Source organism: Pseudorasbora parva, chromosome 22, assembly GCF_024679245.1.
Source record: "Pseudorasbora parva isolate DD20220531a chromosome 22, ASM2467924v1, whole genome shotgun sequence".
Taxonomy (NCBI): Eukaryota; Metazoa; Chordata; class Actinopteri; order Cypriniformes; family Gobionidae; genus Pseudorasbora; species Pseudorasbora parva.
The window spans coordinates 8,620,567-8,633,743 of NC_090193.1; the positions used below are offsets into that span (position 1 = coordinate 8,620,567).

At 44.9% G+C, this 13,177-nt stretch overlaps 24 non-coding genes across 24 annotated transcripts; 22 read left to right on the top strand and 2 right to left on the bottom strand.

Annotated features, from left to right (window-relative positions):
- The first annotated feature begins 111 nt into the window (after positions 1-111).
- Positions 112-193, top strand: trnas-gcu (transfer RNA serine (anticodon GCU)). Its single transcript has one exon. It is a non-coding gene; the product is annotated as a tRNA-Ser (tRNA).
- A 613-nt stretch (positions 194-806) lies between these two features.
- Positions 807-888, top strand: trnas-gcu (transfer RNA serine (anticodon GCU)). The gene has a single exon. It is a non-coding gene; the product is annotated as a tRNA-Ser (tRNA).
- A 629-nt stretch (positions 889-1,517) lies between these two features.
- trnas-gcu (transfer RNA serine (anticodon GCU)) lies at positions 1,518-1,599 on the top strand. Its single transcript has one exon. It is a non-coding gene; the product is annotated as a tRNA-Ser (tRNA).
- A 155-nt stretch (positions 1,600-1,754) lies between these two features.
- Positions 1,755-1,836, top strand: trnas-gcu (transfer RNA serine (anticodon GCU)). The gene has a single exon. It is a non-coding gene; the product is annotated as a tRNA-Ser (tRNA).
- A 154-nt stretch (positions 1,837-1,990) lies between these two features.
- On the top strand, positions 1,991-2,072 carry trnas-gcu (transfer RNA serine (anticodon GCU)). The gene has a single exon. It is a non-coding gene; the product is annotated as a tRNA-Ser (tRNA).
- Positions 2,073-2,210: 138 nt separating this feature from the next.
- On the top strand, positions 2,211-2,292 carry trnas-gcu (transfer RNA serine (anticodon GCU)). Its single transcript has one exon. It is a non-coding gene; the product is annotated as a tRNA-Ser (tRNA).
- Positions 2,293-2,895: 603 nt separating this feature from the next.
- trnas-gcu (transfer RNA serine (anticodon GCU)) lies at positions 2,896-2,977 on the top strand. Its single transcript has one exon. It is a non-coding gene; the product is annotated as a tRNA-Ser (tRNA).
- Positions 2,978-3,132: 155 nt separating this feature from the next.
- On the top strand, positions 3,133-3,214 carry trnas-gcu (transfer RNA serine (anticodon GCU)). The gene has a single exon. It is a non-coding gene; the product is annotated as a tRNA-Ser (tRNA).
- Positions 3,215-3,574: 360 nt separating this feature from the next.
- trnas-gcu (transfer RNA serine (anticodon GCU)) lies at positions 3,575-3,656 on the top strand. Its single transcript has one exon. It is a non-coding gene; the product is annotated as a tRNA-Ser (tRNA).
- A 376-nt stretch (positions 3,657-4,032) lies between these two features.
- On the top strand, positions 4,033-4,114 carry trnas-gcu (transfer RNA serine (anticodon GCU)). The gene has a single exon. It is a non-coding gene; the product is annotated as a tRNA-Ser (tRNA).
- A 629-nt stretch (positions 4,115-4,743) lies between these two features.
- Positions 4,744-4,825, top strand: trnas-gcu (transfer RNA serine (anticodon GCU)). The gene has a single exon. It is a non-coding gene; the product is annotated as a tRNA-Ser (tRNA).
- Positions 4,826-4,980: 155 nt separating this feature from the next.
- On the top strand, positions 4,981-5,062 carry trnas-gcu (transfer RNA serine (anticodon GCU)). The gene has a single exon. It is a non-coding gene; the product is annotated as a tRNA-Ser (tRNA).
- A 154-nt stretch (positions 5,063-5,216) lies between these two features.
- On the top strand, positions 5,217-5,298 carry trnas-gcu (transfer RNA serine (anticodon GCU)). The gene has a single exon. It is a non-coding gene; the product is annotated as a tRNA-Ser (tRNA).
- Positions 5,299-5,436: 138 nt separating this feature from the next.
- Positions 5,437-5,518, top strand: trnas-gcu (transfer RNA serine (anticodon GCU)). Its single transcript has one exon. It is a non-coding gene; the product is annotated as a tRNA-Ser (tRNA).
- Positions 5,519-6,121: 603 nt separating this feature from the next.
- trnas-gcu (transfer RNA serine (anticodon GCU)) lies at positions 6,122-6,203 on the top strand. The gene has a single exon. It is a non-coding gene; the product is annotated as a tRNA-Ser (tRNA).
- A 1,374-nt stretch (positions 6,204-7,577) lies between these two features.
- LOC137059024 (U4 spliceosomal RNA) lies at positions 7,578-7,718 on the bottom strand. The gene has a single exon (XR_010900983.1). It is a non-coding gene; the product is annotated as a U4 spliceosomal RNA (small nuclear RNA).
- Positions 7,719-8,613: 895 nt separating this feature from the next.
- Positions 8,614-8,695, top strand: trnas-gcu (transfer RNA serine (anticodon GCU)). The gene has a single exon. It is a non-coding gene; the product is annotated as a tRNA-Ser (tRNA).
- A 155-nt stretch (positions 8,696-8,850) lies between these two features.
- On the top strand, positions 8,851-8,932 carry trnas-gcu (transfer RNA serine (anticodon GCU)). Its single transcript has one exon. It is a non-coding gene; the product is annotated as a tRNA-Ser (tRNA).
- A 392-nt stretch (positions 8,933-9,324) lies between these two features.
- Positions 9,325-9,406, top strand: trnas-gcu (transfer RNA serine (anticodon GCU)). Its single transcript has one exon. It is a non-coding gene; the product is annotated as a tRNA-Ser (tRNA).
- A 664-nt stretch (positions 9,407-10,070) lies between these two features.
- Positions 10,071-10,211, bottom strand: LOC137059022 (U4 spliceosomal RNA). The gene has a single exon (XR_010900981.1). It is a non-coding gene; the product is annotated as a U4 spliceosomal RNA (small nuclear RNA).
- An 894-nt stretch (positions 10,212-11,105) lies between these two features.
- trnas-gcu (transfer RNA serine (anticodon GCU)) lies at positions 11,106-11,187 on the top strand. Its single transcript has one exon. It is a non-coding gene; the product is annotated as a tRNA-Ser (tRNA).
- Positions 11,188-12,103: 916 nt separating this feature from the next.
- Positions 12,104-12,185, top strand: trnas-gcu (transfer RNA serine (anticodon GCU)). Its single transcript has one exon. It is a non-coding gene; the product is annotated as a tRNA-Ser (tRNA).
- Positions 12,186-12,839: 654 nt separating this feature from the next.
- trnas-gcu (transfer RNA serine (anticodon GCU)) lies at positions 12,840-12,921 on the top strand. The gene has a single exon. It is a non-coding gene; the product is annotated as a tRNA-Ser (tRNA).
- Positions 12,922-13,077: 156 nt separating this feature from the next.
- trnas-gcu (transfer RNA serine (anticodon GCU)) lies at positions 13,078-13,159 on the top strand. Its single transcript has one exon. It is a non-coding gene; the product is annotated as a tRNA-Ser (tRNA).
- The last annotated feature ends 18 nt before the right edge of the window (positions 13,160-13,177 follow it).

A 13,177-nucleotide genomic window follows, 5' to 3' on the forward strand; every position in this document is an offset into this window, starting at 1 on the left:
AGCACTTTGCTTTAACGTACTTACCACCGCTTTAACGTTTAACTACTTTAAAGTAATCATCCTCAACATAGATGCAGAAAAACATCACATCCCAGTTTCATGCAGACACGTGACGAGGTGGCTGAGTGGTTAAGGCGATGGACTGCTAATCCATTGTGCTCTGCACGCGTGGGTTCGAATCCCATCCTCGTCGTTTGATGTCTTTAGTGTTCGAGAGTGCCAGGCAAAGTTGTTTGAAGCACTTTGCTTTAATGTACCTACCACCGCTTTAACGTTTAACCACTTTAACGTAATTATCCTAAACATAGCTGCAGAAAAACACCCCATCCCATTTTAATTCAGCCGCGTGACGAGGTGGCTGAGTGGTTAAGGCGATGGACTGCTAATCCATTGTGCTCTACACGCGTGGGTTCGAATCCCATCCTCGTCGTTTAATGTCTTTAGTGTTCGAGAGTTCCAGGCAAAGTTGTTTGAAGCACTTTGCTTTAATGTACCTACCACTGCTTTAAAGTAATCATCCTAAATATAGCTGCAGAAAAACACCACATTCCAGTTTCATGCAGACGCGTGACGAGGTGGCCGAGTGGTTAAGGCGACGGACTGCTAATCCATTGTGCTCTGCACGCGTGGGTTCGAATCCCATCCTCGTCGATTGATGTCTTTAGTGTTCGAGAGTGCCAGGCAAAGTTGTTTGAAGCACTTTGCTTTAATGTACCTACCACCGCTTTAACGTTTAACCACTTTAAAGTAATCATCCTAAACATAGCTGCAGAAAAACACCAGAGCCCAATTTCATGCAGATGTGTGACAAGGTGGCCGAGTGGTTAAGGCGATGGACTGCTAATCCATTGTGCTCTGCACGCGTGGGTTCGAATCCCATCCTCGTCGTTTGATGTCTTTAGTGTTCGAGAGTGCCAGGCAAAGTTGTTTGAAGGACTTTGCTTTAATGTACCTACCACCGCTTTAACCTTTAACCACTTTAAAGTAATCATCCTAAACATATCTGCAGAAAAACACCAGAGCCCAGTTTCATGCAGACGTGTGACGAGGTGGCCGAGTGGTTAAGGCGATGGACTGCTAATCCATTGTGCTCTGCACGCGTGGGTTCGAATCTCATCCTCCTCGATGGTTGTCTTTAGTGTTCGAGAGTGCCAGGCAAAGTTGTTTAAAGCACTTTGCTTTAACGTACTTACCACCGCTTTAACGTTTAACTACTTTAAAGTAATCATCCTAAACATAGATGCAGAAAAACATCACATCCCAGTTTCATGCAGACGCGTGACGAGGTGGCCGAGTGGTTAAGGCGATGGACTGCTAATCCATTGTGCTCTGCACGCGTGGGTTCGAATCCCATCCTCGACGTTTGATGTCTTTAGTGTTCGACAGTGCCGGGCAAAGTTGTTTGAAGCACTTTGCTTTAATGTACCTACCACCGCTTTAACGTTTAACCACTTTAACGTAATTATCCTAAACATAGCTGCAGAAAAACACCCCATCCCATTTTAATTCAGCCGCGTGACGAGGTGGCTGAGTGGTTAAGGCGATGGACTGCTAATCCATTGTGCTCTGCACGCGTGGGTTCGAATCCCATCCTCGTCGATGGTTGTCTTTAGTGTTCGAGAGTGCCAGGCAAAGTTGTTTAAAGCACTTTGCTTTAACGTACTTTCCACCGCTTTAACGTTTAACCACTTTAAAGTAATCATCCTAAACATAGCTGCAGAAAAACACCAGAGCCCAATTTCATGCAGGCGTGTGACGAGGTGGCCGAGTGGTTAAGGCGATGGACTGCTAATCCATTGTGCTCTGCACGCGTGGGTTCGAATCCCATCCTCGTCGATGGTTGTCTTTAGTGTTCGAGAGTGCCAGGCAAATTTTTTAAAGCACTTTGCTTTAACGTACTTACCACCGCTTTAACGTTTAACTACTTTAAAGTAATCATCCTAAACATAGATGCAGAAAAACATCACATCCCAGTTTCATGCAGACGTGAGACGAGGTGGCCGAGTGGTTAAGGCGATGGACTGCTAATCCATTGTGCTCTACACGCATGGGTTCGAATCCCATCCTCGTCGTTTGATGTCTTTAGTGTTCGAGAGTGCCAGGCAAAGTTGTTTGAAGCACTTTGCTTTAATGTACCTACTCCGCTTTAAAGTAATCATCCTAAATATAGCTGCAGAAAAACACCACATTCCAATTTCTAGCAGACGCGTGACGAGGTGGCCGAGTGGTTAAGGCGATGGACTGCTAATCCATTGTGCTCTACACGCGTGGGTTCGAATCCCATCCTCGTCGTTTAATGTCTTTAGTGTTCGAGAGTTCCAGGCAAAGTTGTTTGAAGCACTTTGCTTTAATGTACCTACCACTGCTTTAAAGTAATCATCCTAAATATAGCTGCAGAAAAACACCACATTCCAGTTTCATGCAGACGCGTGACGAGGTGGCCGAGTGGTTAAGGCGACGGACTGCTAATCCATTGTGCTCTGCACGCGTGGGTTTGAATCACATCGTCGTCTTTAGTGTTCGAGAGTGCCAGGCAAAGTTGTTTGAAGCACTTTGCTTTAATGTACCTACTACTGCTTTAACGTTTAACCACTTTAAAGTAATCATCCTAAACATAGATGCACAAAAACACCACATCCCAGTTTCATGCAGACGCTTTACCAGGTGGCCGAGTGGTTAAGGCGATGGACTGCTAATCCATTGTGCTCTGCACGCGTGGGTTCGAATCCCATCCTCGTCGATTGATGTCTTTAGTGTTCGAGAGTGCCAGGCAAAGTTGTTTGAAGCACTTTGCTTTAATGTACCTACCACCGCTTTAACGTTTAACCACTTTAACGTAATTATCCTAAACATAGCTGCAGAAAAACACCCCATCCCATTTTAATTCAGCCGCGTGACGAGGTGGCTGAGTGGTTAAGGCGATGGACTGCTAATCCATTGTGCTCTGCACGCGTGGGTTCGAATCCCATCCTCGTCGATGGTTGTCTTTAGTGTTCGAGAGTGCCAGGCAAAGTTGTTTAAAGCACTTTGCTTTAACGTACTTTCCACCGCTTTAACGTTTAACCACTTTAAAGTAATCATCCTAAACATAGCTGCAGAAAAACACCAGAGCCCAATTTCATGCAGGCATGTGACGAGGTGGCCGAGTGGTTAAGGCGATGGACTGCTAATCCATTGTGCTCTACACGCGTGGGTTCGAATCCCATCCTCGTCGTTAAATGTCTTTAGTGTTCGAGAGTGCCAGGCAAAGTTGTTTGAAGCACTTTGCTTTAATGTACCTACCACCGCTTTAAAGTAATCATCCTAAATATAGCTGCAGAAAAACACCACATTCCAATTCCTAGCAGACGCGTGACGAGGTGGCCGAGTGGTTAAGGCGATGGACTGCTAATCCATTGTGCTCTACACGCGTGGGTTCGAATCCCATCCTCAACGATGGTTGTCTTTAGTGTTCGAGAGTGCCAGGCAAAGTTGTTTGAAGCACTTTGCTTTAATGTACCTACCACCGCTTTAAAGTAATCATCCTAAATATAGCTGCAGAAAAACACCACATTCCAATTTCTAGCAGACGCGTGACGAGGTGGCCGAGTGGTTAAGGCGATGGACTGCTAATCCATTGTGCTCTACACGCGTGGGTTCGAATCCCATCCTCGTCGTTTAATGTCTTTAGTGTTCGAGAGTTCCAGGCAAAGTTGTTTGAAGCACTTTGCTTTAATGTACCTACCACTGCTTTAAAGTAATCATCCTAAATATAGCTGCAGAAAAACACCACATTCCAGTTTCATGCAGACGCGTGACGAGGTGGCCGAGTGGTTAAGGCGACGGACTGCTAATCCATTGTGCTCTGCACGCGTGGGTTCGAATCCCATCCTCGTCGATTGATGTCTTTAGTGTTCGAGAGTGCCAGGCAAAGTTGTTTGAAGCACTTTGCTTTAATGTACCTACCACCGCTTTAACGTTTAACCACTTTAAAGTAATCATCCTAAACATAGCTGCAGAAAAACACCAGAGCCCAATTTCATGCAGATGTGTGACAAGGTGGCCGAGTGGTTAAGGCGATGGACTGCTAATCCATTGTGCTCTGCACGCGTGGGTTCGAATCCCATCCTCGTCGTTTGATGTCTTTAGTGTTCGAGAGTGCCAGGCAAAGTTGTTTGAAGGACTTTGCTTTAATGTACCTACCACCGCTTTAACCTTTAACCACTTTAAAGTAATCATCCTAAACATATCTGCAGAAAAACACCAGAGCCCAGTTTCATGCAGACGTGTGACGAGGTGGCCGAGTGGTTAAGGCGATGGACTGCTAATCCATTGTGCTCTGCACGCGTGGGTTCGAATCTCATCCTCCTCGATGGTTGTCTTTAGTGTTCGAGAGTGCCAGGCAAAGTTGTTTAAAGCACTTTGCTTTAACGTACTTACCACCGCTTTAACGTTTAACTACTTTAAAGTAATCATCCTAAACATAGATGCAGAAAAACATCACATCCCAGTTTCATGCAGACGCGTGACGAGGTGGCCGAGTGGTTAAGGCGATGGACTGCTAATCCATTGTGCTCTGCACGCGTGGGTTCGAATCCCATCCTCGACGTTTGATGTCTTTAGTGTTCGACAGTGCCGGGCAAAGTTGTTTGAAGCACTTTGCTTTAATGTACCTACCACCGCTTTAACGTTTAACCACTTTAACGTAATTATCCTAAACATAGCTGCAGAAAAACACCCCATCCCATTTTAATTCAGCCGCGTGACGAGGTGGCTGAGTGGTTAAGGCGATGGACTGCTAATCCATTGTGCTCTGCACGCGTGGGTTCGAATCCCATCCTCGTCGATGGTTGTCTTTAGTGTTCGAGAGTGCCAGGCAAAGTTGTTTAAAGCACTTTGCTTTAACGTACTTTCCACCGCTTTAACGTTTAACCACTTTAAAGTAATCATCCTAAACATAGCTGCAGAAAAACACCAGAGCCCAATTTCATGCAGGCGTGTGACGAGGTGGCCGAGTGGTTAAGGCGATGGACTGCTAATCCATTGTGCTCTGCACGCGTGGGTTCGAATCCCATCCTCGTCGATGGTTGTCTTTAGTGTTCGAGAGTGCCAGGCAAATTTTTTAAAGCACTTTGCTTTAACGTACTTACCACCGCTTTAACGTTTAACTACTTTAAAGTAATCATCCTAAACATAGATGCAGAAAAACATCACATCCCAGTTTCATGCAGACGTGAGACGAGGTGGCCGAGTGGTTAAGGCGATGGACTGCTAATCCATTGTGCTCTACACGCATGGGTTCGAATCCCATCCTCGTCGTTTGATGTCTTTAGTGTTCGAGAGTGCCAGGCAAAGTTGTTTGAAGCACTTTGCTTTAATGTACCTACTCCGCTTTAAAGTAATCATCCTAAATATAGCTGCAGAAAAACACCACATTCCAATTTCTAGCAGACGCGTGACGAGGTGGCCGAGTGGTTAAGGCGATGGACTGCTAATCCATTGTGCTCTACACGCGTGGGTTCGAATCCCATCCTCGTCGTTTAATGTCTTTAGTGTTCGAGAGTTCCAGGCAAAGTTGTTTGAAGCACTTTGCTTTAATGTACCTACCACTGCTTTAAAGTAATCATCCTAAATATAGCTGCAGAAAAACACCACATTCCAGTTTCATGCAGACGCGTGACGAGGTGGCCGAGTGGTTAAGGCGACGGACTGCTAATCCATTGTGCTCTGCACGCGTGGGTTTGAATCACATCGTCGTCTTTAGTGTTCGAGAGTGCCAGGCAAAGTTGTTTGAAGCACTTTGCTTTAATGTACCTACTACTGCTTTAACGTTTAACCACTTTAAAGTAATCATCCTAAACATAGATGCACAAAAACACCACATCCCAGTTTCATGCAGACGCGTTACCAGGTGGCCGAGTGGTTAAGGCGATGGACTGCTAATCCATTGTGCTCTGCACGCGTGGGTTCGAATCCCATCCTCGTCGATTGATGTCTTTAGTGTTCGAGAGTGCCAGGCAAAGTTGTTTGAAGCACTTTGCTTTAATGTACCTACCACCGCTTTAACGTTTAACCACTTTAAAGTAATCATCCTAAACATAGCTGCAGAAAAACACCAGAGCCCAGTTTCATGCAGATGTGTGACAAGGTGGCCGAGTGGTTAAGGCGATGGACTGCTAATCCATTGTGCTCTGCACGCATGGGTTCGAATCCCATCCTCGTCGATGGTTGTCTTTAGTGTTCGAGAGTGCCAGGCAAAGTTGTTTAAAGCACTTTGCTTTAACGTACTTACCACCGCTTTAAAATTTAACTACTTTAAAGTAATCATCCTAAACATAGATGCAGAAACACATCACATCCCAGTTTCATGCAGACGTGAGACTAGGTGGCCGAGTGGTTAAGGCGATGGACTGCTAATCCATTGTGCTCTGCACGCGTGGGTTCGAATCCCATCCTCGTCGTTTGATGTCTTTAGTGTTCGAGAGTGCCAGGCAAAGTTGTTTGAAGGACTTTGCTTTAATGTACCTACCACCGCTTTAACCTTTAACCACTTTAAAGTAATCATCCTAAACATATCTGCAGAAAAACACCAGAGCCCAGTTTCATGCAGACGTGTGACGAGGTGGCCGAGTGGTTAAGGCGATGGACTGCTAATCCATTGTGCTCTGCACGCGTGGGTTCGAATCTCATCCTCGTCGATGGTTGTCTTTAGTGTTCGAGAGTGCCAGGCAAAGTTGTTTAAAGCACTTTGCTTTAACGTACTTACCACCGCTTTAACGTTTAACTACTTTAAGGTAATCATCCTAAACATAGATGCAGAAAAACATCACATCCCAGTTTCATGCAGACGCGTGACGAGGTGGCCGAGTGGTTAAGGCGATGGACTGCTAATCCATTGTGCTCTGCACGCGTGGGTTCGAATCCCATCCTCGACGTTTGATGTCTTTAGTGTTCGACAGTGCCGGGCAAAGTTGTTTGAAGCACTTTGCTTTAATGTACCTACCACCGCTTTAACGTTTAACCACTTTAAAGTAATCATCCTAAACATAGCTGCAGAAAAACACAACATCCCAGTTTTATGCAGACGCGTGACGAGGTGGCCAAGTGGTTAAGGATATTGACTGCAAATCCATTGTGCTCTGCACGCGTGAGTTCGAATCCCATGCTCATTGTTTGATGTCTTTAGTGTTCGAGAGAGCCAGGCAAAGTTTTTTGAAGCACTTTGTTTTAATGTACCCCCATTTAGGCTAGCCCATTTTGCTCTACGGAGATCCTAGTAAAAAAAGTAAACTGCAGGGATGCTGCTTGCATCATCCAACTGTTTACAACACATCATGGCAAGCTTTAACTGAATTACATTTTATTGATAACAGCAAAAAAGCTTGGGTTAATATCTGATAACATTCTGATTACAGGATCAATAAAACAACTTCTCTGGTGCTTGGACATGGGCGTAAGAAACTCCAAAGTACTACAGAGATTGGCTGAGAAAAGCCCAAAATCTGAGAAGCCGAAACTTCTCCGTGTTCATGGATTCACAACCATTTAAGAAACAGCAGACAACAGGAACAAAGGATTCTTTTCAACAAGTTGATAAGTCTCCAAAGAGACTGACAAAAATTGACAAGGCTGACTGTATTTCAAGTCAACCTAGCGGGGTATTGGGTAAAGTTTTCAAACAGCAAAGATCACGCCTCGGATAAACCTCATAGGCTACGATATTGCCTCTGCGAAAGAATGCCCTACAACATCACAACATCTTCGATGCACATATCTGGACATGGAACGACAGGATGGTATCAAGCTTTAAACTGCTATGCAATCAGCTTCTGGCACTGATGGCTTCATAGTGTGACTATGAAAGAGGCGAGGGAAATGCACAAAAAGATTTATTCATTGTCCTCTTCTCACTCAAAAAATTGCACTGCTTCGGTACATCTGGGAGCAGAGAATTATGGGTATTCTGGCAGCAAAGGGGCGGGATCATAATGCTCAGTCTCTAAGAACATATTTGAGTTCAGGATTGATTCAGCATGCCCTCTACGAGGTTGGGTAGGATAATGAAGAGTGCAAGGACACTGCAAACATTTTCTGAGGTAGGATCAATGCCAGCTATGCTATGTTTTTCTAGACTCAGGCTTTCTCTCTAGGTTCTTTCCAATAAAGTAAAATCAGCACACAAAAAAAAATAAGCACATCTCCTTCCATCAACACAAATGTGAGTCTCCTAACCAAAATAATACATTGCTTCTTGCTGGTCAGTCTAAGGCTCGAATCTCTCATCACCTCAACATTTTTACAACACATTAAGGTAAACTTTTTCTCCGTTGTGTTAATGATAGTGGCTGCAAAGCACGAATTCTGTCATGGGACGGGACATGGGACCTTCAGACATGGGACGAGGTGGCCGAGTGGCTAAGCCGATGTACTGCTAATCCATTGTGCTCTGCACGCGTGGGTTCAAATCCCATCCTCGTCGATGGTTGTCTTTAGTGTTCGAGAGTGCAAGGCAAAGTTGTTTAAAGCAATTTGCTTTAACGTACTTACCACCGCTTTAACGTTTAACTACTTTAAAGTAATCATCCTAAACATAGCTGCAGAAAAACACCAGAGCCCAGTTTCATGCAGACGTGAGACGAGGTGGCCGAGTGGTTAAGGCAATGGACTGCTAATCCATTGTGCTCTGCACGCGTGGGTTCGAATCCCATCTTCGTCGTTTGATGTCTTTAGTGTTCGAGAGTGCCAGGCAAAGTTGTTTGAAGCACTTTGCTTTAATGTACCTACCACCGCTTTAACGTTTAACCACTTTAAAGTAATCATCCTAAACATAGCTGCAGAAAAACACCAGAGCCCAGTTTCATGCAGACGTGTGACGAGGTGGCCGAGTGGTTAAGGCGATGGACTGCTAATCCATTGTGCTCTGCACGCGTGGGTTCGAATCCCATCCTCGTCGATTGTTGTCTTTAGTGTTCGAGAGTGCCAGGCAAAGTTGTTTGAAGCACTTTGCTTTAATGTACCTACCACCGCTTTAACGTTTAACCACTTTAAAGTAATCATCCTAAACATATCTGCAGAAAAACACCAGAGCCCAGTTTCATGCAGACATGTGACGAGGTGGCCGAGTGGTTAAGGCGATGGACTGCTAATCCATTGTGCTCTGCACGCGTGGGTTCGAATCTCATCCTCGTCGATGGTTGTCTTTAGTGTTCGAGAGTGCCAGGCAAAGTTGTTTAAAGCACTTTGCTTTAACGTACTTACCACCGCTTTAACGTTTAACTACTTTAAAGTAATCATCCTAAACATAGATGCAGAAAAACATCACATCCCAGTTTCATGCAGACGCGTGACGAGGTGGCCGAGTGGTTAAGGCGATGGACTGCTAATCCATTGTGCTCTGCACGCGTGGGTTCGAATCCCATCCTCGTCGTTTGATGTCTTTAGTGTTCGACAGTGCCGGGCAAAGTTGTTTGAAGCACTTTGCTTTAATGTACCTACCACCGCTTTAACGTTTAACCACTTTAAAGTAATCATCCTAAACATAGCTGCAGAAAAACACAACATCCCAGTTTTATGCAGACGCGTGACGAGGTGGCCAAGTGGTTAAGGATATTGACTGCAAATCCATTGTGCTCTGCACGCGTGAGTTCGAATCCCATCCTCATTGTTTGATGTCTTTAGTGTTCGAGAGAGCCAGGCAAAGTTTTTTGAAGCACTTTGCTTTAATGTACCCCCATTTAGGCTAGCCCATTTTGCTCTACGGAGATCCTAGTAAAAAAAAGTCAACTGCAGGGATGCTGCTTGCATCATCCAACTGTTTACAACACATCATGGCAAGCTTTAACTGAATTACATTTTATTGATAACAGCAAAAAAGCTTGGGTTAATATCTGATAACATTCTGATTACAGGATCAATAAAACAACTTCTCTGGTGCTTGGACATGGGTGTAAGAAACTCCAAAGTACTACAGAGATTGGCTGAGAAAAGCCCAAAATCTGAGAAGCCGAAACTTCTCCGTGTTCATGGATTCACAACCATTTAAGAAACAGCAGACAACAGGAACAAAGGATTCTTTTCAACAAGTTGATAAGTCTCCAAAGAGACTGACAAAAATTGACAAGGCTGACTGTATTTCAAGTCAACCTAGCGGGGTATTGGGTAAAGTTTTCAACCAGCAAAGATCACGCCTCGGGTAAACCTCATAGGCTACGATATTGCCTCTGCGAAAGAATGCCCTACAACATCACAACATCTTCGATGCACATATCTGGACATGGAACGACAGGATGGTATCAAGCTTTAAACTGCTATGCAATCAGCTTCTGGCACTGATGGCTTCATAGAGTGACTATGAAAGAGGCGAGGGAAATGCACAAAAAGATTTATTCATTGTCCTCTTCTCACTCAAAAAATTGCACTGCTTCGGTACATCTGGGAGCAGAGAATTATGGGTATTCTGGCAGCAAAGGGGCGGGATCATAATGCTCAGTCTCTAAGAACATATTTGAGTTCAGGATTGATTCAGCATGCCCTCTACGAGGTTGGGTAGGATAATGAAGAGTGCAAGGACACTGCAAACATTTTCTGAGGTAGGATCAATGCCAGCTATGCTATGTTTTTCTAGACTCAGGCTTTCTCTCTAGGTTCTTTCCAATAAAGTAAAATCAGCACACAAAAAAAATAAGCACATCTCCTTCCATCAACACAAATGTGAGTCTCCTAACCAAAATAATACATTGCTTCTTGCTGGTCAGTCTAAGGCTCGAATCTCTCATCACCTCAACATTTTTACAACACATTAAGGTAAACTTTTTCTCCGTTGTGTTAATGATAGTGGCTGCAAAGCACGAATTCTGTCATGGGACGGGACATGGGACCTTCAGACATGGGACGAGGTGGCCGAGTGGTTAAGCCGATGTACTGCTAATCCATTGTGCTCTGCACGCGTGGGTTTGAATCCCATCCTCAACGATGGTTGTCTTTAGTGTTCGAGAGTGCCAGGCAAAGTTGTTTAAAGCACTTTGCTTTAACGTACTTACCACCGCTTTAACATTTAACTACTTTAAAGTAATCATCCTAAACATAGATGCAGAAACACATCACATCCCAGTTTCATGCAGACGCGTGACGAGGTGGCCGAGTGGTTAAGGCGATGGACTGCTAATCCATTGTGCTCTGCACGCGTGGGTTCGAATCCCATCCTCGTCATTTGATGTCTTCAGTGTTCGAGAGTGCCAGGCAAAGTTGTTTGAAGCACTTTGCTTTAATGTACCTACCACCGCTTTAACGTTTAACCACTTTAATGTAATCATCCTAAACATAGCTGCAGAAAAACACCCCATCCCATTTTAATTCAGCCGCGTGACGAGGTGGCCGAGTGGTTAAGGCGATGGACTGCTAATCCATTGTGCTCTGCACGCGTGGGTTCGAAACCCATCCTCAACGATGGTTGTCTTTAGTGTTCGAGAGTGACAGGCAAAGTTGTTTAAAGCACTTTGCTTTAACGTACTTACCCCCGCTTTAACGTTTAACTACTTTAAAGTAATCATCCTAAACATAGCTGCAGAAAAACACCAGAGCCAAAGTTCCTTGTCATGGGACGGGACATGGGACCTTCAGCCGCGTGACGAGGTGGCCGAGTGGTTAAGGCGATGGACTGCTAATCCATTGTGCTCTGCACGCGTGGGTTCGAAACCCATCCTCAACGATGGTTGTCTTTAGTGTTCGAGAGTGACAGGCAAAGTTGTTTAAAGCACTTTGCTTTAACGTACTTACCCCCGCTTTAACGTTTAACTACTTTAAAGTAATCATCCTAAACATAGCTGCAGAAAAACACCAGAGCCAAAGTTCCTTGTCATGGGACGGGACATGGGACCTTCAGACATGGGACGAGGTGGCCGAGTGGTTAAGCCGATGTACTGCTAATCCATTGTGCTCTGCACGCGTGGGTTTGAATCCCATCCTCAACGATGGTTGTCTTTAGTGTTCGAGAGTGCCAGGCAAAGTTGTTTAAAGCACTTTGCTTTAACGTACTTACCACCGCTTTAACATTTAACTACTTTAAAGTAATCATCCTAAACATAGATGCAGAAACACATCACATCCCAGTTTCATGCAGACGCGTGACGAGGTGGCCGAGTGGTTAAGGCGATGGACTGCTAATCCATTGTGCTCTGCACGCGTGGGTTCGAATCCCATCCTCGTCGTTTGATGTCTTCAGTGTTCGAGAGTGCCAGGCAAAGTTGTTTGAAGCACTTTGCTTTAATGTACCTACCACCGCTTTAACGTTTAACCACTTTAATGTAATCATCCTAAACATAGCTGCAGAAAAACACCCCATCCCATTTTAATTCAGCCGCGTGACGAGGTGGCCGAGTGGTTAAGGCGATGGACTGCTAATCCATTGTGCTCTGCACGCGTGGGTTCGAAACCCATCCTCAACGATGGTTGTCTTTAGTGTTCGAGAGTGACAGGCAAAGTTGTTTAAAGCACTTTGCTTTAACGTACTTACCCCCGCTTTAACGTTTAACTACTTTAAAGTAATCATCCTAAACATAGCTGCAGAAAAACACCAGAGCCAAAGTTCCTTGTCATGGGACGGGATATGGGACCTTCAGACATGGGACGAGGTGGCCGAGTGGTTAAGCCGATGTACTGCTAATCCATTGTGCTCTGCACGCGTGGGTTTGAATCCCATCCTCAACGATGGTTGTCTTTAGTGTTCGAGAGTGCCAGGCAAAGTTGTTTAAAGCACTTTGCTTTAACGTACTTACCACCGCTTTAACATTTAACTACTTTAAAGTAATCATCCTAAACATAGATGCAGAAACACATCACATCCCAGTTTCATGCAGACGCGTGACGAGGTGGCCGAGTGGTTAAGGCGATGGACTGCTAATCCATTGTGCTCTGCACGCGTGGGTTCGAATCCCATCCTCGTCGTTTGATGTCTTCAGTGTTCGAGAGTGCCAGGCAAAGTTGTTTGAAGCACTTTGCTTTAATGTACCTACCACCGCTTTAACGTTTAACTACTTTAAAGTAATCATCCTAAACATAGCTGCAGAAAAACACCAGAGCCAAAGTTCCTTGTAGACGCATGACGAGGTGGCCGAGTGGTTAAGGCGATGGACTGCTAATCCATTGTGCTCTGCACACGTGGGTTCAAATCCCATCCTCGTCGATGGTTGTCTTTAGTGTT